Raw genomic sequence first — 12366 nt, forward strand, 5'->3', positions numbered from 1 at the left:
AAAACGATATAAAGAAACTTTAAACTTCAATAATTTAATTTAATCTCTTGACATCTGTCAGATAAAAATAAACATTTTCAAAGAAGTGAAAACTATATTAGTTATTGCTTTACACTTTGCATTGTAAGATAGATTTCAGATCAGAACCAAAGTTCTCCCATTTAGAACATTATATGGTCTCAGGCAAGGCTCTATTAAAGCATTATACTTATATTTTACTGCTGGTTTTATAATTGCATATTAATGAAAACTACATTCATCACATGCATTTGTGTTGGTTTGAAACTTGGCTTGAAATCCTTGCCAACTGATATTGTAATTGCCTGTGTAAAGTGCTAACAGAGGTGTAAATTCACCTTATCATGTCAAGATCTTCCAAAAGTTGGACAGACCTGACTGCATTTTTTATTTTTTTTTTTTATTAAATGGCACAAAAAAAAAAAAAGTAATGCAAGACTTTTGAAATATATTAACCTTTACATGACCTTTTCCCTTCTGAAAACAGGTTTCCAGACAGGATCAGTTTGTGTTGGGAATAAATTTGCATCAACTTGTAAGATAATATAAAATAAACCTACATACATTACATTATCCATCAACACAGTCTCTGGTCAAAGCAATAAACCTTGTCTGTCGGGCTCACCCTTTGACTTTTACAAGTATCCTGTTTTATTATTGCTTCCAGTATTTTTATACTCTTATTGATCCTCCATTAAGGGAATTTCTTTCTGGCAGTATACGCGCACAATGCCAGCTTGTTTTTAGTGGAAAGAAAAGTAGAGTTAAGCGCGTGTATAACATACAAACTACTCAGAGAGGCCAGATTTTTGGATCGTCACTTGTTTTGGAAATACAAATAATTTGTCAATGATTTTATGTTTAGTTCAATGAAAAAGTAAAAAAAAAAAAAAATAACACCTTCAAATAGGATTATAAGTTATTTGACATAAGATGGTAAAACTACTTCAATTGAACTGAGGTCATTTTCTGAGGTATTTTTATTTGTTTTGTTTTTTACAGATTAGGAAAGTATAGATTACAAGCGTTCAAAATTAAATGTATCATCATACATCTAAATCTGGGCAAATTTGAAAAAGATGTGTTCATCTGAACGGTAATTTTCTAGTTCTTTGGCAACTGAAACAGCTTCAGTGTTTCAGAACTTTTCGCATATTCACAATGATCACATGAGATACATTAACAAAAGACCCGCAAATGCATTAAATCCACCCCCTACTGTCATACTCTCAATTTACAGTCACTGGCATGACATGCTTGATAAGAGTAGTAACACTTATTGCACGTTCACACTAAACCCGTCAAAAGCCTGAGGTGTGCATACACAATATATGGTGGACGTGCTTCTAGGAGCGTTGAGAGGTCCGGCTGCACTTTCCCGCGCCTCCTGTGTGGCGCGTTTTGAAGCTTTACGAGCGGGGGACCCTGCATATTTGGGGAATATTGCGGTGCGTCGACCAATCAGGAGCTTTCCCCAACCATGACAAATTCAGAATAATGAAGAAAAAAACACTAACAGGAGACAGATGGACAGGCACTCTTCTGCTGCCATATAGCGCCTGTACTTGGTGTCCTGGTAGGCGATACAAGCGCCAATGCGGGTCAGCAGGTCGTCAAACTGGGCACGACGTTGTCTGGCTTTATTTATTTATCAAATAAAGCCAAGCCACTCTCTTGATAAATGGGAGTGGGAGGTGGCGTGTTCAGCAAGGACCTCCAAACTTTATTCTCCATTCAACCACACTTCTCTATAGCCCTCGAACATCACAGCGTACACACTGAGTCACACCAAAATACATCCAACCAGAAACACAGCCTTCTCAACACAATAATGTTCCCCATCACTTCACAGTCACTGGGTGAATTATGAACGTAACTGATCGCCACAATATCATCTATTGTATGAACACCACCGGCGAAAGAGAAGCCCCTCCCCAAAACACGCTCAACGAGTTCTCTTCCCAACTTGTTTGGACGCGCGTCCAGAGTATCTTCAGTGCTCGGTGACAAGCGTCCAATGAGCGCAAGAGTGCAACTAGGGGTGTGAGGCACAATTTATGACGCCCGAAATACGTTTGGTGTGAACGCAGCATAAATATAAAAAGGGGGGAAAGGATGGAGCTTTCCAACAGACTGCACCTTTAAAGCCAATGTAAACTGCAATTGCACATAAGGCGGCGTTGTTATCAGTCGCCCTTTCTAAATTGCAGATAACTTCCATATGCATCACTTGTTAATGCAAAATTATGGACGATGATTACAAGTTATATATGGTTGCTCCTTCGCAAGCACTAACTATTGAAATGTGATGGATACAATTAATAATGAATGGCCCAATAAGAAAGAAAACAGTCTCCCTGCAGATCTCAACCCCAAACCAATTGTTTAATCCACAAAATCTAAAGAGCGCAATAAAAACTGTTAATGGAAACACCTGAATTTTGAAAAAAAACACTCAAATATCCCAAAAACTTTTTACGCTTTGGAAGCGTTATGGAAACACGCTATGGAAACACCTTTTTCCGCAAATACACGTCAGAGCGTGACGTACATGGTCACATGACTTGAGGTACCTGGTCACATGACCACTTATCTCAGAGAAAACACGATGCGGTATGTGTAAACAGAAGAGGAGACCGGGACATTTGTTAGTATTATACTTAAACATTATTACTGCCACATTAGACATGAAACAGTAAAGTAATACAGAGTTTTATAAGGAGGTTTGGAGCGTCTGTCTTTTTGTAGCGAAGTCTCGCGGGATGAGATTTCACGGTATTTACGAGGGTGCTGCCCAAAACAAACTTCAATGGAAACACGTTCAAATGGCATTCATACTTTGTCGACATTTTAAAACATTGCTTGTATTTAGCGAAAATCTGTAATGGAAACCCAGCTACACACACTCAATTACCACACATGAAATAAGGTATTTTAAAACACAAAATATTCCTTTTAAATCACACATGATGGTCTGATTTTTATGGAAGCCCGTTTTCGCCACTAAAAAAAATAAAAAATCACCAAGGAAAGTCATAATTATGAGTTAGAAAGTCATAATTATGAGTTAGTAAAGTCATAATTATGAGATAGAAACATTTTTGGTACATCCATCTGTACCCATGGCACTGACCAGAAATCTCAATTTGTTGTTCAATAAACTGTGCTACTTCAGTTTTATCCTTTGACGCCAGAGCCCCTTTTTGCTTTTTCAAGGGTGCGCTTACTCAGCATATTTCTATGTGAATTTGCAAGCAAACAAAGCATTTCATCATTTGTAAAGCCTCGTCTAAAGTAGTTTTCGATGGATGTACCAAAAATGTTTCTATCTCATAATTATGACTTTCTTTCTCATAATTATGACTTTCTATCTCATAATTATGACTTTCTATCTCATAATTTGACTTTCTTTGGTGATTTTTTTTTTTTTTTTTTTAGTGGCGGAAACTGGCTTCCATAGTTTTTACATTGATTGGGTAGTTTAAAACTAAACTTTCATAAAATGTGAAAAAAAACAAATCATGTAATGTTTTTGAACAAAACAACCTTGAAACCTGTTTTGCACCAAAATTGAAACGCTGACTTAGGTCACAGTAACAGTTTTTTGTTTTTGCTTATTTTTTTTAACTGTTTCTTTCTATTTCTCGAAGCAACATTATCATGTGGCGCTCCACAGTAAGAAAAATGTGATGATCTTAACCTAAACTGATAATCCTCCTGGGCTCTGTCTTCGAGTGTCAGCCTTTTCAATATTTTACTGCTGGACTTTGAAAAGGCACGGCTCCCCTTAGGCATAACAAATGGGATTCACTGACAAATGTTCGTGTGAGTTACAGCCATAGCTGGAAAGCGACAGTGACTCAGTCAGCTTGAAATGTACATGCCAATGAATCCACTCGGAGACCTATGTGCTCATAGCATCACTGCACATTATTACACACACACTACTAACACCGGGTATATAACACTTTAAGATGATCAATCAAAACGCCCGCTCTGCACTTCAATTTGATTTCACACTACCACTGTGCAGTCACATCATAACTTCCAGATGGTTACTCACCAAAGCACACACATGCGTGCACAATTGATGAAACCACATTTCCATACATGTGTTGCTCTCAATGATAAATGGCATCACTGTTTTATCCAGTTTGATTGTCATCATCGTGGGCCTTTGTTCCTGTTCCAGTGCACATGTTGGTTGAAGTCTATTGTGTCCCTGCATTGGAGACGTCTAAATGTCACACTGTTCACCTGTGAGTCTGTATGTTTCCAGTGCAGTCGTTATGTTTTATGACGCGGCTATAAAAGTCCGTTCGAGCTGCCCGGGAACAGTGGGTTGTTTACTTTTAGAATTTTTACAGACTAACAAACCAGATTTATTTGAAATGTTGTGAAATAGTAATGATACATGTAGTGCCGCTCTTTGTGAAGACAGGGGTTGTTACTATTTTTAAAAAAGTCCTCAAACATAAATGGAAAAAAGGGTTCTTTGCTGCATATTTTAAAAGCAAACACTTAATCATCACGTTTCATATTTGTTCATTAGAATCAAATTGCATCTGTTTCAATGATGAAATTGCATTTCTATCTTTCTTTTTCTTTGCTAAAATATTTTAATAATGCTAAATGAGTAGTGTTACTTTTATGCCCATCTGTCCGGCTGTTCAGAGAAACATAACAAATAGCAACCAGCAACATAATTAAATACATATGTAATTGCTTCCTTCATTGTGTCACAAAATATTGTCAATTTAATTGCCAAAAATCATGGCTTTCAACCTGGCAATGGGATACATAAATGATACTGGAACTGAAAGCTAACTGTGAAATCCTAATCTAGATACAGTATACAGTATATTATATGGGTAGCTGATGTTGTTTCCAACATCTTTGACATCAAGTATTGATAAGAATTAATTTGTCTTCTCTTTCCACGGCCTAATAAATGAATACAGCCATTAATATGACATGTAATGTTGACTTTTTACGAGCAAATTTTAATGTGGTATCACATCACATCACTCATCTAATTGGATGTTTTCTAAGATAGATTTAAAGAATGTCTGCTCCGTGGTTTACAGTGGTTCATCTTGAACAACAAAGCTCATCAACTACATTTGACACAGGGCCAGAATTTTTTTTACAGAGAGTAGTATATCAATTTTAATTTCAAATGTACTTGTTTTTTTTTTTTTTTTTTTTTTATAACTCATTATCCATGTTGTGATCGATGTTAAAGCCATATTTTTTGTCACTCATTATACTGTGAAATATAACCTTACAAAAAATCATGGCACAACAGTCAATGTATTTGTCATTTAAAATAAACATTATTTCTAATATAGAGTATAATGATGTGTTAACACACATTTTAAATTCTCATTTTGTAATGAAGGCTAATAAAACAATATTTAGTGGCTCCTGCGCAGTTTTATTTCTAGAGATTTTATTGTTTCCGGTATGGGACCAAGACTGAGCCTTGTATTTTCAATTCATGTTCTAAACAAGAACATATTCATCATCATTATTATGACTATCAATTTTACCTTAAAAAAACATTATAAAACGCCATGTTTTTCATGCTTTCATTTGTTAATTTTTGACCCTATTGCTCTCTTTCAAGAACCCCTGTAGTGCCATGGTGTACCCCTAGGGGTACACATACCCCCTTTTTAAGAAACACTGCTATACGCAGAGGTGAAAGTAATGAATTACAAGTACTCACGTTACTATAATTGAGTTTCTTTTATGGGTACTTGTACTTTTTTTGAGTATATTTCTAAATCAGTTATTTTACTTGTACTTAAGATTTTATAAGAAATTAAGTAATTCATTACATTTTTGCACCTAATCATTACTGAGTAAACAATTAACGTGATGCCAACCTTATGAATAAAACTTCAAGTAAAGTGTTACCCAAAACCCTTAGTTTCTTCTTGTATTCATTTTCTGACATGAAATGTTGATAATGTGGCCCTCATTTCAGACAATCATATTTTTAGTGGCCCCCGGTGTGATAAAAGTTGCCCATCTCTGAAATACGGCCCTCCTGGTGATATAAGGCTTTTCTATTTAGCGATTGGTAGATGCCAGCTTTGGCTTTGCCTTTGTTTATCCTTCGGAGAGTTATTCTCACTGTCTGTGTTTCTCTTATCTTGCTCTGCCTCTGTGTATCTGCGCTCACCTTTTCCTCTTCCGTCTCCATCACTTCATCTCCCTCTCACCTTGAAAGCACTCACCTTTGCTCCCACTCGGAACAACTCGTGCGTTCATCAGCGCCGTATCACCAATCATCTGCAGTCGGCACACACGCAACTCATGCATAATCTACCTTATAGCAGAGAATCGCAATTACACTCGTGTACCCACTCACACACATGCACACCGCCCTGCATAATGCTCTCATGCCTCACCGCCGCACATACAAGCAGGCCTAATAAACATAATGACATTCAGCTCAAGTGCTATTGATCTCTTGATAATAGACTGAGCATGGTAAACAGCATCAGAATATCCTCTATAGTACCAAAGGAGAATGAAAATTATCAACATATTTTATGTTTCACTGATTCCACTGACAAAATAAGTGATGCGTCACTAAGTAGCACAGCAATGCACGTACCCAAGGTGAAACAGGTCAGATAAATGTTATTTTTGAATTCAGATATGATTTATTTGGTAATCGGGACGATATCAGGCGTGCGTGTTTTGGATAAAATAAACAAAGAAATGTGCTTGTTACAACAAATTATAGAATAAATTCAGGTAGAAGCAACAATAGCCAGAAAACTAAGGGAATAGACTTCATTTACTGTAAATAACTTCATTTAATCAGCTTATGCGTGATTTAATGATCCCATTGTGTGGCGGCGAGAATCATTTGTTACCACAAGCGAGTCAAACAATTGCTCTTCACTATGTCGTTTTTATGAATAGCGAACAGTGAATAGAAGACACAATACACCTGCTAACCCTCATCCAAATAAAAATATTATTCTGTTGCCTTCTACTCTCTCTCACTCTAAAGCCATGGGAACAAATAATATAAAGAAATGTGTATTTTATTTAATGTGACTATAAGTCTTACAGTTTAAGAGCTTAGCTACAGGCTTAACTACTTTTGCGCACCAAAAAACATCCATTCCTTAAATTTGCATATGGTAAGTATCAAGTATCCTTTGAAATAGCATAAAGCTTTATTTAGACAAATGATTATCAGATGCTAAGCTAATAGGTTTTTAATTTTGTTGGTGTGACAAATAAAAAAATTTAAAAAATTGTGTTAGTATTTGGGACCTCTGCTGGACATTTAACACCACTATTTCTTTGTTAATGCATACCTATGGGACAGCATCCATCCCTCCAAACATGGCTACAATCTATTTCACCGATTACAATAAAAAGGTTAAATTATATAATTATTGAATATAATAGATTTCACTTAAAACCAATAAAGGTTAAAGTCAGGCAAAACGCCTGACTTTAACATTTTAAACAAGGCCGTGGCTATGGATATGTTAAACGTATGCCGCTGCATATGCAATTCTATGCATACGCAGCACCCCTCAACAACCCTCAGTTGTATTTTAGCTCATATTTATTTTTAGCCACCCCGCTAACACTTTAATTTTAGCCCTAACCCAGGAATTACCCTAAAATATTTATTTTTGTTGGATATGTATTTTAAAAGATGGAATTTGCCGTGTTAAATATGTTAAAATGAAAAAAATGTATATGACAAAAGTGGGATTTGAACCCACGTTAGCGAAAAGAAGAAACCTTGTGTGCAGTGCCAGTCATCCTCTAGGCACTTTTTTTAAACAACAAGTTAGGGAAAATCCTTCTTTACTATTCAGTGTGGTCCTCAACCAACACCAGATTACGTATAATCTCAATTGCTGTACATTCATGGTTGTAATAGGAAGAAAAAAAATAGGAACATTTCCAGAACTAGAGAAGCTACTAAAAATTCAACACAATATAAAGACTAAATCAGACAGACATAAGATCAGTGCTTTAAACAAAAATATGCCTGAAGTCAGTATTGATGGATGTAGTTAAAAAGCCTGTGTTTTGCTGAGTTGTTAAAGGGCGAGCTACTATACTCACATGTGTATTCATTTATCCTTGATTATTCATTAGTTAACCAGAATTGTCCTCTTTTAAGGTCAGATTACCATCAGCTCTGTGCCAGACATGGACTCTGAGAGTAAAAGTGGGCCGCTGTTTGATTAGCTGATTAAACACAGCTGGGTTCACCTGTTCAAACGTCAGGTGCCACTGAGCAGGACCTCATCATTCCTGTGGAGCAGAATCAGCGCACAAGCATTGTTTGATGAAGTGAAGTCACCGACTGAGAAGATGGCATTTAACTTAAGTTTACCAATGTAATGGAAACCCTCTGAAATTGTTTTAAAAAGAATAGTGATATAAAGGCACACCGTGGACTTTGACCTAAAGAGTTGACCCATATGAGTTATTTTAAATGATTCCTCAGGCCAATATACACTAAACAGTATCAATGCTCCGAGCGGGGCTTCTCTCTTGAAATACCGACCATGTAAGTTTTGAGAGATGGACCGTCATGTGACCTGGAGAACGTTTCACTTTACAGCAGTCACGTAACCACAGGCTCAGCAGGGCATTTCCCGACCAGGCGCCATTACTGTGGGCAGCTGAAACGAGTTTAGCCTCTGTTTACAGCCAAAAGAGCACAATATGGTAGTTTCATGTTGGGTCAATGGTGCATTTATCACCGCGATAGTTCAGTTAAACGTGGATTCTTTAGTAAGGGAAGTCTGCGAGTCAGATCCGTGACTTCGGGATAAGGATTGGCTCTAAGGGCTGGGGTGCGAAGCGGGGCTGGGCTCGCGTCGCGGCTCCATTTTATGGGCTGGAGGAGCAGCTCCCTGGTCTTGCCGCCGCTGCCGGCCCCCTTTGCCGGGGGTTGGAGGGGACAGGCGACTTGGCGTGTGGACGCCGCGTTGACCCTTGGCAAAGGGGGCCGACGACTGCGGCGAGGCCAGGGAATAGAGGGTAGCGCCACTGATGTGGCGAGGAGGGCCGAGCGCCGGGGAGAGGAGGGCGGTGGTGGCGGCTGCTTGTCCAGCTCATACTCCAGCCCATAGACTGCAGCCACGGTGCGAGACCAGCCCTGCTTTGCACCCCAGCCCTTAGAGCCAATCCTTATCCCGAAGTTACAGGTCAACTACTGTCTGCATACACAATCAAAAGACAAGGGAGGCTGGCCCGACGGACTGATTGTTGATTTTTGTGACCGTGCTGCGGCGCTTGTGGCCACTAGGGGCTCTTGCGTGAAAGTTACAGGTCTAGCGCCCCTAGTGGTCAAAAGTTACACGGTGTGCCTTTAAGACTTAAATGATGTGAAACATACAGTAACTAACTCAACAACTAACTCCTCTCAGAGACTCTGGACGACAGTTTAATGTTTGCTAAGAGTAGTATCCAACTAGTTTCACTGCTAAAACTGTTAGCAATATTTCAAATTATTACATTAAACATCATCTTACTTTGACATATTCTTAGTATCAATAATGAATTACGTGTCTTGATAAATAATAATGCTACAAAAACCCATCGAGTGTTTAATTTATTTCTTCGATCTCTTTCAACATGTAATGCAAGGCCACCGACATCGTCATCAAAGCTGACATCAAAGTCACATTTTTGACGGAAATTACTCTTTATGTAAATATGTTGCACAAACCCATTAAAAGCAACTCGACACTGAAAGATCAAAGAAAGCCAGCACTCCGTGATGCGAATGTGCATGTACAGAGGCTTTATTTTGAGACATGTGCATAGAGATATATAACCAGTGTGGACTCTGTGCTGTGCTGTGCAGAGAGGAGACACATTAAAACAAGAGCAGAGAGGTTGTACAGAAAGAAGAGACGCTACAGCAGAAATATGGAGAGAACAAACAGTGTCAGGTTAATGTAAATGCGGACAGGGATCTTGGCCTATTAAATATGGATGACTCCGTTATGGGACATGAAATATAAATGATACACTGACTTGACATCTGTAACAGCTGTGTTAAGAGGGATTGGAAACAAGCTTGAGAGAAAAACAGCAACATATAAAAAAATAATAATAATAATAATTATGAGAAGGGATGCATAAAGAGAAAGACAATAGGTTCGGAAAAAGGTCTAGGCCGACCGGAACTGTTTCCTCCCGTTTTCTCTTTTGAATAAAAGCCTTTTCAGGAGAAGGGATCAATATCGTCTTGTTACTTGTGCTGTTGATCCTCGTTCTTTGAGAGCTAATCTGAGGTTTTCCCTCCATGTGGTCACAGCACATCCCAAGGGACCTTTCAACAGAGCAGGGCCAGTGACCCCAGTGTCGCGACAAGAACTCCTATTATGCTCACATGCATATGCTAAACCCAACATTATGCAAAGGCCAAAATGGGATTTGCAAAAAAGCGAACATCAAAGTACCAATGAAAGCATTTCAATTGTGGAATATATTTCGCTGAAAGAGATTCTTCATTAGAAATGCGTTTGATAATGTGAAGGTTGTAGATCACGTCACAAATAGAACATCTTTGTGCATATATTTGCACCGTAATTCTTTAGTAACTTGATCATTGTGAGTCAGCAATAGGACATTACTGACTCATCTCCTGCCCAATTGTCGAAGTGTAGCAATACTCCATTTCTGCTTCAAGATTACAAAAACAAATGCATTAAGCCAAAACTAAAACATATTTTTGACTCCAGAATTTGAGAATTGATTTAGAATGCTAGATTATCCATAGAAGTAAAAATATTTAAAAAATAAAGATAAAAAAATAAATGCAATATTGAATATAGTAATCAGTGTCTAATATCAACCAAACTGAAAATTCCTGGCATATTAGCACATCTGACCAATGTAGACTTATGTTTAATGTAATATTTCCCAATATTACAATATTACACAATTAATAATGTGGCATATAATGTCATGTTAATATTACCCTGTTATGATTCGAACCAAAGTATTAATAATTGTTGTTATTCCTCATTGGTTAGTTTAATTGTTATGACAATTTTTCCAGTGACATTTATTTTGGCCTTTTCTTGAGTTTCTTACTATTGATGACAAGCAAATATGTGAAATATGAGATTCTCACTTATTGGATATTGCTAATAATGATATTACTGCTCTAATACAAACTATGCCTTCTAAACTGTCAACAACCAATTGTTCAACTTTTCATATAAAAGCACCAAAATTACTACACATGTTGACTAATGTATTCTGAACAATTCTGGATAGAGATCCCCTCGAGATTTGGTCTTTGTCACCATTGCTTTAACAACACTGGATATGTCATTGTTTTTCTCTTTGTAGGTTTCTCAATAATAATAAATAAAACTCAGTGGGATGTGCTTACACAAATAGAAACACCTCACATGTCATTTGTGTTGTTTTCTTATTTTCCAACCATTATTTTGGGAAAAATTGTCATTTTTATGGGAAAATCTATTTTTGCACTCATCAGTGACAGGTTCAGAAGTATGTTGCTGTGCAATACAACAAGAAAAAAGAGCATATAGCCCATTTTACTAAAATAGGATGGTATGCAAAAAGTGACCAATGTCTAATGTAATGTCTAATGTGTCTGACCTGTCATGTGGAGTGGCCCAGGGCACTGTTCTGGGGCCTGTTTTGTTTTTATTGTACCTGATACCTCTTGGTCGATTGATCCGTGGTTTTAAAAAAGTGTCTTATCATTTCTATGCAGATGATATTTTCTTTCAATGACTCAGAGTTTCACTTGTTATCTGAATTCCTGGAATGTGTATCTGCTATTAAGAACTGGGTGACATCGAATTATCTGCAGATTAATTCTGGCAAATCAAAAACTCTGATCGTCACTCCTGATAAAAAAAGATTCCCCTGATGAAGAACCCCCTTGGTGTTCTGGGTGCATCTGTTACAGCCTCAGAAACCTTGGGGTTGTTTTTGATAAGTCAATGTCTTTTGAGGGTCACTGTCATCAATTGATCAAAAACTGTTTTTATCATCTGAGAAATATCTCCAAATTAAGGAATTTGTTGTCCAAATTAGATCGCGAAATGATCATCCTCGCGTTCATCTCGTCACGTATTGACTATTGTAACTTGGTTTTCACCTGTTTCAACAAGTCGACTCTAAAGAGACTTCAGATCGTACAGAACGCTGCTGCCAGACTTTTAACCGGTGCTCCCAGAACAGCCCACATTACCCCTATTCTTTCCAGTCTTCATTGGCTTCCAGTCAATTTTTGTACTGAGTTCAAAATTTTAGTCCTGACTTTCTGTGCGGTTCATGGTCAAGCCCCTCAAT

At 37.6% G+C, this 12366-nt stretch overlaps 1 protein-coding gene across 2 annotated transcripts in view; it reads left to right on the top strand.

Annotated features, from left to right (window-relative positions):
- The window catches only part of cntfr (ciliary neurotrophic factor receptor), a 330218-nt gene that overhangs the window by 178180 nt on the left and 139672 nt on the right, over positions 1-12366 (top strand). The gene's annotated exons all lie outside the window — the stretch shown is intronic.

Source organism: Gouania willdenowi, chromosome 12 (genome assembly GCF_900634775.1).
Source record: "Gouania willdenowi chromosome 12, fGouWil2.1, whole genome shotgun sequence".
NCBI classification, from domain to species: Eukaryota; Metazoa; Chordata; class Actinopteri; order Blenniiformes; family Gobiesocidae; genus Gouania; species Gouania willdenowi.